The sequence below is a fragment of the Myodes glareolus genome, chromosome 12 (genome assembly GCF_982192425.1).
Source record: "Myodes glareolus chromosome 12, mMyoGla1.1, whole genome shotgun sequence".
Classification (NCBI taxonomy): domain Eukaryota; kingdom Metazoa; phylum Chordata; class Mammalia; order Rodentia; family Cricetidae; genus Myodes; species Myodes glareolus.
The window spans coordinates 84,879,192-84,896,283 of NC_142037.1; the positions used below are offsets into that span (position 1 = coordinate 84,879,192).

At 35.7% G+C, this 17,092-nt stretch overlaps 1 protein-coding gene across 4 annotated transcripts in view; it reads right to left on the bottom strand.

Annotated features, from left to right (window-relative positions):
* Positions 1-17,092, bottom strand: part of Fgf14 (fibroblast growth factor 14) — a 594,874-nt gene that overhangs the window by 191,036 nt on the left and 386,746 nt on the right. The gene's annotated exons all lie outside the window — the stretch shown is intronic.

Here is a 17,092-nt window from a genome sequence, read left to right on the forward strand (position 1 = left end):
TTAGGTCTCATCTATTTTAAAATTGTATTTGCCAAAACTCTAGCTCAAATAGTATGACTCCTTAGCTGCCGCACCATTCTTTGAGAGATTCATGAATTATATTCTACAGTGTAGAAAAGTGTGCTCACCCAAGAGAGTCAAAGAGAGATCTCAAAGGGAAAGAAATGTGTTCATTTACTTTTGAGATGGAAAATGCTGTTTGGTCAGCAGCCTAAGGAAATCTGTTTTTATTCTTGTGTGCTTATGTGTCCAGGAATGTATTATGGTTGACACACTGGCATATCATCTCTGGGTGTGCTGTCTGAAATGTTATTTGCCATACCACATCTTTGTAAGTCAAGTCATTAAAAGAAACTAGAATTCTTTCTTGCCTAGATTGTCAATTACTAATAAGGAGTATACAACAGGAAGTCAACATTTTTGTAGTAAAATCTATATTTTGGGATTAAGGCATGTATAAAATAAATTGATAATAGATAATTTTTAAAATTTTCTCAAGGGAGAATAAAATAAATTATATTATAGTTCAAATAAAATTAAGAAATGTAAAGGTAAATATCTAACAATATTTACCTTTTTCTTCCAGCCAACATTTTCCAAATGAATTATATTAGTATCTGTGGAAATGAAGTGAGGAAATCCGTGGTGAAGAGTTTATATTGTGGTTTGTGTAATTGGTTGTTGAATACAGAAGCTGCTCCTCCCTTGACAAGAGAATGGAATCCGTTGGTTTATAAAACCCACTCATATGTTTTCTTCATTTTGAATTCAATTTCTTTCAGGGATAGGCATAATACAGAGATGCAAATTAAATTACTTGGAAAATAAGGAGTCATATGTGCAAGGTAACAAAAATCTTAATAGGAAAACACTGCAATATGCAGATCACTGGGATGGGTTTGAAACCAGCATCCACATAAAAATGTACCATAAAAGTTCAAGTGAAAATGTCTGGGTTTCTTGTTAGGACAATTGCAGTTCCCCATAAGTGCTTGGACTTAGAAAACAGTGTTGCCCTGATGGATAGTAGATATGCTATTCCCTCTTCCTTGTAAATTTTAAGAGCAAAGACAAAATTAGATCACACACATATCTTTAGATTCAATTTTTCAGGTGAGCCCACAGACTTTCAAAGTTCTGGAAAGTGGTTTGACAATCTACAGTATTGTTGTTCTTAGCAACTGCCAGGAAATAAACTTGAAAATCTAAAGTATAACCTGATTTTTGCAACAAAACATAGAAGGCTTAAAATATTCTCAGCTGGCAATGTCAGCCACATAATAGCATGAAACACACAACATACAAAAGACATATACCCATAAACAATTGTTGACAAAAATGTTCCTCATTGCCCCAGATTTCACCAGAAATTACAACTGAATGTAGATTCAATAGGTGTATTAGCAAAGATTGAGTATGACCCAAACCTGGTCAACATCTTTCTTCCTAAAACTTCCAATGCTCTGAAAAGTTGATATGAATTTTGATCATAACTGACATAATGTAAGTTTCTCAAGTTTTGCCACAATATTGATTTCCTTTCTGTATCCAGGGAATCAGGGACAAAAGGGAACAGATCTCCTGAGGGGGGTGAGTAGACAAAATAGAATTGAAGGACCAATACTCAAGAGAGGAAAATAGACAGATTGAGAGGAAGCCCCAGTGCTTCAGTCGATCTTTCCAGAATGTCCTATATCAAAGGTGTAAGAAAGCTAAAGATCTAGATCAAAGCATTGAATACTATATAATAATAATAAAGAAATTCCATCACTTAGGTGAAAATCCAGGCACGGCGCCCACAACCCTGGTGCTGTGTAACTTGAGAACTAACTAACCAAGTAGCTGAAGTGACTAGCCTCTGTGAGAAACCTTGTAAAGAGGCTAACAACAGAGGAGGTCATTTTATGTCCCACTTTAGCCTCCAAATGCACACACACACACACACACACACACACACACACACACATGCGCGCGCACACACACACACGTACACAGATATGCATGCAAGAAAATAAGTTTTAAAAATGGAAAATATAGTCAACATAATTAACAAAATTGATGCAATTAAGAAAGAAAACATTTTTCCAGTCACAGAAACGTAAACATTTTGTTTCATTCTCATATTTCATTTGTTCACTGATTATATAAGACTTCACCTTGAAATTTAGTAATTTACTGTTATGAAAAGATAACTAGAAAGTTCCTTGATCCATTTAAAATAAACAAGCACTTCTAAATAATCGTGGTTAAAAGAAGAAATCACAAGGAAAATAGAAGATAATTTATCTAGCTGATTAAACTATAACCCAGGAGTGCTATGCAATTTGACCAAAGAAATAACTACAGCTGAACTGCATACATACTTAAATTCCTTAACACCTTAAGCCAGTGAACATCACTTTATAGTCTGAAAGACTTAGAAGGCAGAGTTTCTCTAAAGGAACTAGTAGGGAACTGGTGTGGGAGAATTGTCTGTATTCTGTCAATCATGTTTTAAATAAACCCTGATTGGCCAGGCAGGTCAACCAGACAGGAAGTAGAGGTAGGGCGATGAGAACAGGAGAATTCTGGGAAGGAAGAAGCCCATTCCTTTCCAGTCTTGCCCAGACCAACAAAGGAGCAGAATGTGGATCTGCCTTGCTGCAAAAGTACTGAGCCATGTGGCTAACATAGATAAGAATAATGGGTTGATGTAAGTTATAAGAGTTAGCAAGAAGCCTGAGCTAATGGGGCAATCAGTTTATCATTAATATAGACCTCTGTGTGATCTTCTTTGGGACTTGCTGGCTGTGGGAACTGGGCAGGACAGGAACCCCAATAAGCCAGCCTCCATGTTACAGGGAATAATAAAATTAAAGAAAGCTTACGCAGCACAAAAGTCCAAGAGAAAATAAACCAGCTAAACTGAAAGTAGGGTTTTTTGGAAAAGACTAATAAAATTTAATACATCTCCACAAAATTGTGCAATAGAAAAGCAAAAATTATAAATATAAGGAAAAACAGGGGCTTCAATTTAAATCTAATGAAGTATAATCAGAGATAACATGAATGAATCTGCAAATATACCACTAAGTAAGAAAGCCAGGCAAATGAACCCTTTTCTCTCCAATTTGCTTTTTGGTCATGGTGTTTTATTGCAGCTATAGAAACTCTAACTAAGACAGCATTCATTAAGTTGTATGTGTTTAGCTTTACTCTGGTGAATGGGCACTATACTTCAATTATATGCAATTTTAAGCAGAGATTTTTATAATAATATTTATGAAGTAGTATTAAATGGAGTCGCCATCTTATTCGATACACAACACAGCAGAATGAAAGAAAAACAAAAGATGAGCTAATAAAGCATTTTTTTGGTGGTGGTGGTGATGTTTCATTTGGTTTTTGTACCCAGAGGGGTTCCTACATTTTTCAAGAACAATAAATAAATACCTCAACTTCATTTGTAAATATCATGTCAGGGTATTTAGTAGCAGTTCACCAATATATTTCCTCATGAAAAAAAATACCTTTCCTGCCAATACAGCTACAGCCAGTGAGTTCATCAGGAGCTTTAACAAACATGGAGAGGTGATGCATTCCCAATGAAATCACCTTGGATATAAGTACCAATACAGAAGAATTCTCCAGAGCCAAAAGACTCCTCTTGACTTATAATTATTTTCTTCACTAGGAAAATTGCCATTTCCTGCGACTTTTATCAATGGATTCTTCCAAACCTGCCATGTTTTGAGAATCTGAAGTTTTCAATGGCTGATTGCTAATCAGAAGTGCATTAATCTGGCCTCTAAACTGAAACATCACTTTTAATAAAGAAAACTCCATAGCTATAATTCTCTGTCTGACTAATTTGTCTTATTAAATTGAGAAACATTCTGATTTCCCTCTCCTCCATCAGAAGTTAGCTGCTGTAGCCAGGTCCAACTGGGTGTCATCCAATGATCTTGGCTTTCAGGGTCATCTACTGCTGCCTAAGATTGCAGTTTTCTACATCATCCATTTTCTCTATCATTCCCCTTCAAATGCATTCTAGTAGCTATTTGGGAGTTTCCCATGCTGCTCTCGAGGAATACATTCAATATACTTAACAAGAACAAAAATGAAAATTAAGTTCTTAGGAGACAACTTGGATTTATTGAAGTTACAGATTATGTTTTTAGGAGTTGTGTGTGTGTGTGTGTGTGTGTGTGTGTGTGTGTGTGTGTGTGTAGAGAAAGGACTGTGCAGATTTGTGGTAATGGCTAATATTGACTGTCAACTTGATGGAATATGGATTTACCTTATTGACAAGCTTCTGGATATGTCTGTATGGGATTATTCAGATTAGGTTAAATTAGGGGAGAGGATTATCTCATGTGGAGATCCGATAATATGAGCCTATTTCCCCCTTGACCAAAGATCTCAGAGTTGGAACTTACCTCTATTACTTCAAGGCTATTGTGTTTACCTCAAACAAAGTTTCCATCTAGATTTAGATTGGAAAGTTCTTCTCGCTCAAGGTTATATTGAACCGGTGTGGCTAATAGCAAGACCTTGTATTTCAGAAATAGAGAAGTAGATATGTTCAAAAGCTTGGGGATCCAAATAAATTCTAGTTCCCTTAAAGGGATAACATTGGATTCCATCCAAGGAGTGGTTTGCCTATAGAATCTTCTGGTCTAGCGTGTGAGTATGGCTTGTTTTATTCTAACAACAGAATGTTTAACTATGGATGTAGCCCATGACCTTTAACTGGTATGTTCATTTTATTGGATCATGTTAATGCAATTTTTTGTCTTAACTCCTACCTTTTGGAGTTAGAGGTATTTAAAGCAATTGAAAATTAAATGCAGGCAAATTTCAGTAGTCACTGGAATTCCCTCCTGATACTATTCTGTTTTATTATTTCCATTCATGTCTTCATATTCTTTACTATATTTCTAAATCCCAGCACCTTTACTCTGGCAAGAGGTATTTTTGTCAATGCTGGTCCCTGTCACTTTAATGAAAGAAGCACTATTGCATAGGCTACACTAAAATTATAACATTAAAAACGGAAATCTGAGGACATTCATTTATATCTCTCTACTTCCTGACCATGACTTTCAGTCAGCTCACAGACGTGTGAGGTCCAGAATCTCTCAAGTTTGTAACTAGAACTCTAACCAGGACACACAATACTGTGAAGAGTTATCAGCCCTGTAGATTTCTTGGTTGTCAAACAGAACAGTAATGTGACAGAAGACCATGAGCAAAAAGAAGCAGAGGAGAGTTGAACATTCTCCTTTTAAGGAGAAAATCAGTAAGTTGGTGTCACAGGTTGGTGACAGTAGGAATTCTCTAGGAAATTCAAAAATTCTGAAGGAGGAGCAGTGAATTGTCTGGAAGATGCAATTTATGAACTAACTTCTTAGGTCCTAGATGACCATGATCAATAGCATATTTCTTGTCCTTGTAGATTCACAATTGATTTGGGCTAAAATAACAACTGCAATGTCATCTACTCATTATTACAGACTAATGACAGTGATACTTCTGTTAATATTTAAAAATTATGATGTTTAAAGTAAACAATCAGGAACATTTATGCTACAAAGTAATAATATTGCACCACTCATAAAATAATAAGTCTAAATTAAATGAAAATGTTTGGACACGAGGGATATCTCTAAGGATGAAATTACACCAACTCAGCAGCGTCTGTGAGATAACAAGAAACCTTTGCCCATTAGTGTTGTATTATTGAAATTTCAGCAGCTTTTTACAACTTCGATAATTTTCCAAAAATGCAAAGGACTTAGAAGAAATTTTAAAAAGTTGAATGAATATGAAATGCTGTGCATCTTTCAGGCAAACCCCAATATTGCCCACATGATCCCTGATGGTGTACTCAAAAAAACACAGAACATCTGTGTTGAGGCTCTGCTGCCCTGTTTATGTTTTAACCTGGTGTCTCAAGTGTAGAAAAGAAATGGGAACCTGAGCAGAGAGTTGCAGACATTACTATTCTGTACAGTGTTTAAGTGTGTGCCAGCACTTCACTGTATACAGCTTCCACACTAGCACCCACATTTTCTCATAGTGAACCTGTAATAATAAACAGATAGCATTTTGACTGCTATTTGGGCCCAAGTCAAGGGTGAATATATAAGGACATAGGATAATTTGCTGGCCACTGGTAAAATCCACAAACTAATTCTCAAACTGCATCCTCTATGAAGCAGAGCTAGTTTCCACTGCTGTCTCTGACAAGTGAGTCCCTGGAAAAAAGGAATTTACTTCCCCTCATCCAGGAAAATGAAAATAACATCACCTTCTTTCTGAAGTGGGAGACGTGGTAGCATCCAGCATCTCCAAACCTGGCAAATGTAGCAAAGATGTTTTGGTTACTTTCCCTACATTTTCTTTAAATTTGACAGGTGCAAAACTACATCAAGCACTTCTGCCTCGCACAAATGTGCCTAATTTCCTTTTCCTTCTATTGAAGTCAGCCCCACCTTAAAGAGAGAGGGGAGAACAGCTGCCTTCATACTTCCTCCACCAAGTCAGGCCTCAACATGAAATTCTGCTCATGAAAACAGCAGTCATCTCATTTGCTAGAATAAAGATGAGGTAATTATTGAACGTGCTGAGCCACAGAAATGATTAAGGTGCTGGTGGCATTTACTTTACAGAAAGATAAGTAGAGTTAAACAGTTGTAACTTGACCAAATGGTAAGAAAGATAAAAAAAATCATGAACAAATATTTAAAGGGCAAGATGTATTCAAGGATGGGCAGGAATTATTTACATAAATCTAGAGAGATGAAATGAGGAATGTGGTAGAATAAAAAGATGTTAAGCAATGGGAATCTGTTTTAAAGAACTTTCAAGTGGGGAGAATTGTTAGGTTCTGGGGAAATTAAATGAATAAACAACTGCTTACCCAGTGATCTGAGTACTCAGAGAAAAGACCTTATATTTGTCTAGTAGCAATGGGGCATAGTGGTCCCTCATCGCTCTACAAGGATCTTACAAGAACACACAATAGAACTGCCAGCAGATTCATTCCTATACTCCAGCTGCAGCTTTGTGTCATCTCTCATACCTGAAGAGCCCTTTGTCATTCTGACAGGAATTAAAATAAAAATGGAAATCACAAGCAAACCTATTACCATAACTTCCTCAGCTGAGTTCACAATTATAGATCTGTATGTAATACTTGAGTCCAGAAGATACTGTATGCACTTGAAATTTTTGGATACAAAAGGGAACAATGCATCCTTGAGAATATTCTACAGAAAGGTTACCCTTCCTCAGCTCCCATTTCTTTCTACATGAAACTTGAATCTGAGTGCTAGTTTTCATTAAACAAATAAAACAGCATTTGGATTTGCAAGTTGTTTTCTTTAAGGCAATTCAGAAGTTTTAAAAATAATTGCAGCTAAAGAAAAATATTTTGTATTTGAAAATAAAACCAAAAAATTGATCTAATTCTTGAAAAACATTCAGAATTTTCTCTGTGTTATGGATACAAGTCATTCAATGAACATATAAATGTGCTATACAAAATATATCTTTGTCAGTTAATGACACCAGTGAAATAGCAATAGTGTTTGACAGAAACCCAGCTACACCCTGGCAATAGCTAACTCATTAACACACCAGGAAGCCTATAGTCAGGCTTGATGCTGTAAACCTATAATTCCAGTACACCAGAGGTTGAGGTAGGAGGGTGTCCATGAGTTTGAGATCAGCCTGGGCTACACACAGAGTACTATATAACCAAAGCTACATAGCAAGACATTGCCCTAAAAATCTACTTATATCTAGGTGAAAAGGAGGGCCCTAAGAGGGACACACATAGAAGGTCCAGAAAGGGGAAATAGTTGAAATCTCCTGGGTAAATTGGGTGGGGGTAAAAGGTAGGGGCTGTGGATGGGAACATGAGGGATCAAAATGACCTAGTTGGTAGAGGGATGAAGAGGGAGAACAATGAAAGAGTTATCTTCCTAGAGGGAATCATTATGGGTTAGAAACCTGGTACTATGGAATTTCCCAGGAATTCACAAGGAAGACTCCAGCTAAGACTCTTAGCAATAGTGGTGATGGTTCCTAAATTGGCCTTCCTCTATAATCAGATTAGTGACTACCCTAATTGTCGTCATAGAACCTACATACAGTAACTGATAGAAGCAGATGCAATGACCCACAGCCAAGCACTGGACTGAGCTCCTAGAGTTTAGTTGAAAAGAGGAAGGAGGGATCATATGAGCGAGAGTAGATCAAGATCATGATGGAGAAAACCACAGAAACAGCTGACTTGTACTGTTGTAGAGTCTGGGAGCTCACAGACTCTAGACTGACAGCTGGAGAACCTGCATGGGACCAAACTAGGCCATGTGAATGTGGCTGACAGCTATGTGGTTTGGTCTGTTGGGGGACCCCTAGCAATGGGATCAGGATTTATCCTGGGTGCACAAAGTGGTCTTTTGGAGCCCATTCCCTATGGTGGGATACCTTGCTAAGCCTTGGTGCAAGGGGAAAGGGCTTTCCTCAACTTGGCGTACCAGACTGTGTTGACTCCCCAAAGGAGGCCTCACCCCGTTTCAGGTAGTAAGGAATGAGGGATGGAAGAGAGGAGGAGGTTGGGGAAGAGGAAGGAGGGGGAACTGGAGTTAGAATTAAAATGAAAAAAGTTAAATAATAAAAATCGTTTTAAAAAAAAACCCACTTACAACTATAAAGAGACAACCATGAAAGTTTAAGGCAGTCTGAGTGATACGTTCTATTTTGGTGCTAATGTTAGATACTTTATACTAAAATATATAAATTTATTGTGAAAATCTAAATGTTCAAGGCTGTGCAGTTGAGATAAGATCAGAAAATATACCCTCAGAGCATCTGTATAGCTCATCTATGACACTGACAAAAGCAAGTTTACAGTGAAGGAAACTAATATAAAATCTATTAGAAAGACTAAAAATTAATCTGAGGAGAGAACTAAGAGGTTTCTCTTTGACCAGTTTGCAATAAAAGACAATTTCATACAAACATATGGCTGAGAGTGGATTCATTTTCAGATTGGGCATAATATCACATACTTACATGCCAATGAGATTATATGTTGATAGATACATTGTGGTTCAGAAAAGAGATTTAAAAAATTTTCAGTAATGAGCCTATATAGGAAGGAGATATGTGATTCAATGTAAGGTCTTCATGCAAGATTGGAGCACTAAGGCTCATCCCAAGTTAAGTATTAAAGAAGATATCTAATGACTGGCTCCCCCAAACCATGGGACTCTGTGAAAATATATTACTATTGCTATTTTTTTTTCAGAGAAACAGAAGTGAAGATATTATTGAAGGTGGAAAAAGGGAGTAATTGGAAGATACTTGAAGAGAAACAAGATAAATATTGTTTAGCTAAATAGGACACGTTCCAGGACCTGGATAGAGGGGGAAGGGCCTTGGACTTCCCGCATGGCAGGGCACCCTGAACTTGTCTTAGGACTGGAGAGGGAGGGGGAGGGAGAGTGGGGAGAGTGGGAGGGAAATGGGAGGAGGGGAGGAGGTGGAAATTTTTAATAAATAAATAAATAAAACTAGCAAGGACTTGCTTGAGGTTATTGACTGCTAACTTGGAGTAGAACCAATTTGTGTGTCTGTAGATTTTTCTCTCCAGCCTAAATCAGTCATGTCAATGCAAGCATAAAAAGGATTGACCATTGGATTAAGCGGTTAATTTTACCATGTCAGGAAGGTAACAATAAGAGGCAGAGAATATTTCAAATAAATATAAAATTGGATTCACAAGCAGTTGCAGGCTTAAATATTAACTTATTTGCAATGTCAATAAAATGTACAATACAATTTACAAGTAAGTTGGCTACATCATATTTTCTAGAATCAACATTAAGAATAAAATACAGAACTCGTTTGAAAAGAACTATGAGTCAAGGAGCCGATTAAAAATCAGCAAAACATAGTAGATTTCTAACCATCTGTAATTTTCATGATTAATTTGTGATCCTCTAACCTCAAAGACTTAATTTCATTTTACCATGTAAAATAAGACCAATGAAGAAAATAATCAATAACATATCTTAGTGAATATGAGATATTTAGAATATAAATTTGATAATAGGTAATAAAACATTTAACATATAACTCATTACATGTTAATGGAAAATCTTCAGTTTATTAAGGAGATCTCACCTCTATTAGTTACTTGTCTTGTGGCTGCAACAAAATACCTGACAACATAAAGAAGGAAAGGTTTATTTGGGCTCATAGTCTAAGGGTATAGTCACCATGATGGGAAAGTCAAGGTGGAAGAGTTAAAGTAACTGGTAATACTGCGTACATAGGCAGAAAGCAGAAAGCATGATAGATGGTTACGCTTAGCTCCCTTTCTCATTCATATTCAGTCCAGAACCCCATCCACAGTTAAGATGCATCTTTCCACTTCAGTCAATCTATTCTATACACCCTTCACAGACCTGCTTAGAAGATAACCTAAATTAGATAATCCCTCATGGGCATGCCCAGAGATTTGATTCCTAGGTAATTCTAGATCTGTGAAGTTAACATTTATTAACTGACATAACTTCATTGTATATAATACCCAGCTATGCAAAAAAAAAAACTAAGTTTCATTGTTATGTCAAAAGTGGTTTGATAAATCCTAGAACTTTCTTCTCTGCATTCTTTTTACAAAGCTCACAATGTAATCTTTACTTTGAGATCAATATATTTCTGGCCTCAGTCTTAAAGATAATAATACAGTGCTAGAATGATTTGTAATTCCTAATGCAGTAACAGCGACTGGATTAGAGTTAACCTCAGTCACAGATGTACATATTGCATCTCCTGCTATTACTGCAGTAATGTTACTTTTATTAATATAGAACTTAAAATATCATAAAGGAATGCAAGGCTGTAAATAGTTAGGGAAGGTTAAAGAGTCAAGAAATTGCATGTTGGTCACAATTGAGGCCCTGATTCCTGACCGTCTCCTATGCTCACACCAGTATCTATCAATACGAAAAAAAAGTATTTGTCAAAATTGAACGACCTTCTGAAAGGAGATATTTCCCCCAACCAGAGATAAGTAACTCTGATAAAGTAGCTTAGAAATGGTACCCAATTTCCTTTCAAGTCCTAAAATCTATCACCCCAAGAAACAGTAAAGATATAGTCATGGGACCTGAGTTTCCTCATGAAGATAGGAGTCATTACAGATACTACCATTCAATTAGTGGCTTTCTAGTCCAGATATCATTGTGATTGACCTCATATTAACCTGTTTAAACACTTTCTTTCATATTTAAACTTATAATTGTTGTATTTCTCTAGCTTCTGAGTGCTAAAGTAACAATATTCAGACTAACATATGCACTTTAGATTATGCTTTCAGAGTCCTTTCAGCTGAAAGTTTCTCATCATGTGTGAAGAAGTGCATAAGCAGTTTAGCCAATGGAAAAACAATTTCAAAAGTAAATAGATAAATCATATTGAAAAAAAATCCATTTTAATTTATGCCATTTTAAAAATTAAGCATAGAATTGTTATTTTGCACGGGGAAGGGGAAGGTTTATGCTGTGGGAACTCCTTCAGCCAATAGCCTTTAAGATGCTGGCACACTATGGGTGTGGTCACATGGACTATGTAAACGGATGTAGGACTCTGAACAGCCTATTGTCTGCTTGATTCAGTTTCTGTTCCCTACTCGTACAGAGGACTGTCAATCTGTATGATACCACAAAATAAAGAACTTTTTATTATACTCTATTCTGAGATAATGTGGGACTACTTTTACTGTAATTGCCTACATTTGATGCCCAACATGTCGGTGGAGCAGGGTGGAGCATGAGCCATGTTGGGTAGAACAGGTAGTCCTACCTGAGTGGCTTAAAAATCCTCCACATCTGAGCTATATCTTTGGCTTTTGTGTTCCTGGCTCGTGAGCTCTGGGTTCCTTAATATTCTGGCCATCAAAAAACTTTCCCAGTGTACAGAATCGATTTAATTGCTCTTAATTGGTCAAGCATATTTGTTAGTATTTAAGCAGGCTCCAACGCAGGTTGAACAAGACTTTTCACGCCACTACTGGCTGCATCTCTCTGCCCCACGTTTTGTAGGCAGATACTGCTTTTGTTTCCCAGCTGCCTAGACCCGAAATAATCACACAGGAACTGTATTAATTAAGACTGCTTGGCCTGTTAGCTCGGGCTTTTTTAAACTAACTCTTACACCTTGAATTAACCCATTTTTTTATTATTTTCTATTTTACCATGAGGGCGTGGCCTGCTGGCAAGGTTCCAACCAGTATCTTTCTCCTTCAGCAACTGCATGGCGTCTCCTTGATTCCACCTTCTTTTCCCCTCTATCTCTGTTTGAAATTGCTGCCTTGTTCTATTTTATTTGTCATAGGCTAAAGCAACTTTTTTATTCATTAACCAATAAAAGCAACACATATACAGAAAGACTTCCCACACCAGGTTTATGATTGGTGTGGAAAAACAATATTCTCAAAGTGAGATTAGGAAGAATGGAAGATATCTGCATTCCCATATGTGTTGTGACTCTATCCACAAAACCCAGAAACTGAAACCACCCATGTCTATCACCTGATGTCGATAAATAAAATGTAAATTTATGTATACCAAATAGAAACCTATTAATTCCTAAAAAATAAAGCAAGCTTTCTTATTTTTGACATCTTATAAATGGAAATTACTATGCTAAATTCATTATGATAGTAATAGATATAGATGGTTAGTGAATTTAGCATGCATACATGGGAGTGTGTGTGTGGTGCCATTACTCAGGATTTTAGCATATAAGCAATATGAAAAACTTACTACCTAAAGTCTGAGAAGATAAGATAAATATAGGGATAAAGATAGGCTGATGACTGAGTACCAAGCTGCAATTACACAAGAGTAGAACTCAGGTGAACTATTGCACAGTAATGACTGTATACTATATGATAAAGAACTCAAAATTCAAAGTTAGCAGAAAGGATTTTTAATATTTTCACAATAAAGAAGAGTATATGTTTGAGGAATTTAATATTCTTAATATAACAAACAACAATTCAATGCTTAATATGTATGGAAATGTTAAATGGGGTAGACATGGTCTCACCGGCCTATAATTCTAGTACTTGGTCAGTTGAGATAAAAAATTGAAGTTCAGAATCATCCAGAGCTAAAGAGTGAGTTCAAAGACAACCTGAGCAACTTAGGGAGAGCTTCTTTCAAATCGAGAATGCACATGCTGCAATACAGATGTAGTTTGGAAAAGATTTTTTTTGCCCAGAATGTTCCTGGTTTTAACACCCAGTACTACATTGCCTCCAAGAAAAAATATGGTTTCCTATTAATTTGAATATTTTATTTTGCTTATCAGTTATACAAATAAAATATTTTGAAATAATAAATGTAAGTATGAAAGTAGAATTACTATCAACAAAACCCCATAAAATTTGCAGCTACATGAAACATGATCCTGAAAATTCCAATATTTTGAAATATAATAAGAAATCTGTAATTGACCATGATACCCCTAGAAGTGTAGGCAGAAGAGTTCTGGTACTTTTTGGGTGGGCTTTATGTTTTAAAAAATTCAAAAGATATAACCATGACAAACTAATTGCTTAAGTATATATAAGTTCAGCTCTATCAATGTAACTCATACCAGAACAAACCGTATTTTGTTAATTATATCTAATCTTAATCTAGTACTAATTTTATTTGCTTAGACAACATTGTAATTTATTTTACCACTGAAACAATGATTACTCTTAGAAACCCACAATAAACATGAATTGTTAAAACCAAAACAAAGTCACTGGAGAAGCATAGTTCAGTGTCTTGAAATATCCTTTTAAATAATGAAACTAAGTATTTAAATTAAGAAACAGCATGATTTTTGTAACCTTAATACAACTAATAAGATAGAAGTGCTCCAGTTTTCTAAACAGCAACAAGTCTTATGAAAATATGTGTAGGAAAATTCCTATGGTTTCAGAAAACAAGAGAATAAACAGCAACAATAACAACAAACATGCTTAAAACATTTCCAAAAGGAAAGAAATATACTTCAGAGGGACAGGTTATCTGACGTTAGTTTCCTCGAGCAGCTTCATAATCCTGAGCCCTGTGTCCTACAGCACATGACGGCTGCTCTGAGATAGTAGCATAAAGCATGAGGTCCTATGTTATTGTCTGCTATTGATCATTTTCTGAGCAGATACTTATTTTTTTTTAACATGGTACTTTGCAGTGTAGAAGGACTCTTCTCATCTCCTAAGGGACGAAGGGTTTTCACTATCACTCTGGAAGACAGTCGTTTTGTCTTTTTGACTCTTAAATCACAGATTAACTTTAAAACATAAACATAATTTAAGTAGAATGCTTTTCATTTCTAAATTTTTAGGCTATCCTGAAATTTAATTTTGGCAAGTTTTGTTGTTAGCAAACCCACACCCACTGACTAAACACAAAAAATGTATACTTCAGTGGCTTCTGTGATCCTAGATAAAAGTGCAAATAAAAAAAGGTAACCAGAAAGAAAAATGAAATTACAAAGAACTCGCAAAGATTTTGAAAGGCTGTTATTCCACAACAGACAAATTCTTGTTTATTTTAACACTTAAATATGAAAAAACATCATCTTTATTTTCTGCTTTACTTTTCCTATAAAGATTCTAAAAGGCTAAACTATTTGTCAACTGTTGTTTCCTGTGTATTCTTCCTTCTTTATATAAAGTTAACTTACCATTGATTTCTTGTGAATAATTCACTAAAAGCTCATTTCAAGGAACAGATTATTCATGCATTTAAGGGGAAATAGAAAAACAAGAAGATTTGAAAGAGGCTTTGATTTTAATATAATCTAGTTAGAACATTAAGGTTCAGAAACATTTCTCTAGTTTGGACCTCTTGGCATTCCACATTTTCTCTCAAGTTAAATGGCAGAGATGGGCACCTAGGGGTAACATTCTATCAAGACTTGAGAGTCAACAACAACAAAAAAAACCCTGACTTTTCTTATTAAGCACATTAACTACAGGTGTGTGCTAAGTAATTATTATCAGGTATACACAACAATTAACAAGTATAAAATGCCACTGATAGTTATTTTAATAGGATGTAGTGAGTAAAGACTTCTCAGAAGGCATGTCCTCTGAGTTTTCAGGAATAAGATTAATTTTATTATGTAAATTTAGAAGTAGAGAGAAGATACAGGCAGAGAGGAAAGTGCCCCTCTAAACATGAATACAGAAATACACACATACACATATACAAGAAACATATACAAGTGGCTAACTTGCAGGATTATCACCTCTGTTTAAAGTCACAGGATGTGAAGGAGATGTAGAGAAAGCTGGAAAAGAGGGACAGTCGCAGCACCAATCACTCTACAGTCATTCTGCAGATCATTCAGAAGCCAATCAAAGCATACAACGAGGGCTTGGGAGCTGGCCAATACATTTGACAATACAGAAATTACTTCTTAACAAAGGATTGGCTTTTGCGAGAAGATTTTATTTAGTTAAGGTTGGCCTTGAACACTTGATCTTCCTGCTTCCACCTCCCAAGTTTTGCCATTAAAGGTATGTGTTAGCACAACCAGCTTAAAAAATATTAAAAGGGAAAAATTAAATCCCTAAGCTTAAAAAATGTTTATTGCCATTCTACCAAACACAAAATGTAGAGCTATTGTTTTACCTTGTTTAAAAAGAGTCAATGCATGTTTTACTTGAGGGTGTGATTCAAGTTTCTATACCTCTTTGGTTTTTCTCTATGGACTAGGTATATATTTCCCCAAATAGTATTTATGCAATAAATTAATGATATGTACTGCGTTCAATCACAGCCATTAAATATATACATATATACACATATACATATAATTTGATGTTTCTTTTGTTTAAAATTATATTTGTAAATTTATTTCTGTCTGATATTCAATAATTGTATCTATGGTTTTTGCAACTAAAGAATATATTTCTTAGGTAATGAAACAGGAACAAAAGAAAATATTGTCTAAATCAACCTTATTTTTTCTTACACTAAAAAAAAAAAAAAAAACAAGGTGACAAGATGGCCCCAAATGTACTTACTTGCCAACCATTGAGGTGTGTTTGTGTGTGTCTGTGTGTTCAGAATTATGAATATTAAAGAAACAGTCAACATTGAAAGTAGAGAAATTAATTATTAGAGAGACCACGTATTTTTCTAAACTAGAAAAAATAGGTTTTATCTTGAAATTCACCACATGTCAAGTAACCCCTCTCTCATCACTCAATGCAATACAAAAGACATACTGACAGTATATATAAAATAATCTAATTGTTATATATTTCAAGAATGTACATTGTAACTTTTACATCCTTTCAGCAGTGTTCGTACTATGATAATCTTACTCAGGAGAGAATATATCCATTGAAATTTAACTAGATGGCAAATCCAGAGCTCTCTGTTCTGAAAGCTATGTTCCAATGGATAATCTGTCTGATAAAGCAAGAAACAGAAACTGGCAATAAAGGACACCGTGGTGTGGACAGTGAACAGAACACTGAGCTTAAAGGTATCCTGGATTAGTTCCTGTGTAAAGTAAAAATGACTAATTATTCTACATGGCTGCCACTCTGCTCTGAAAACTCGTTGTCCCATTTTCTCCATTTGGAAGTCTCTCCTGTTACATGTCTGCATTTCTCTTAGAATGTGCATGAGGTGTATCTTACATGTGTTCTTTTCAGCTTGCTGACAACAAACAGCAAGCTATCTGCAAGTTACTATTGCCACAATTAACTATTGACCCTTTTCATATTTATCATTACCCTAAAAAAATCATAAAAATTTTTGGTCCTGAATTGGTAAAGGTATAGATATACACAAATCCACACAGAAACCCAGACTTTTCAAATGCTTCTCTTCCTTGTCTTTGGAACAACAGGACACTAAAAGCAAACACAGCTGGGCTGGGAGAACCTATTGTGCTGGGCAAACACGGACAACCATTAATGTACATATGTTCTGTTTCCTGCCCACCTGGTTAGGTAGAGTAAGCAATCCCCATGCTGCCCTCATAACATCCCACATGCTCCTAAAACAGT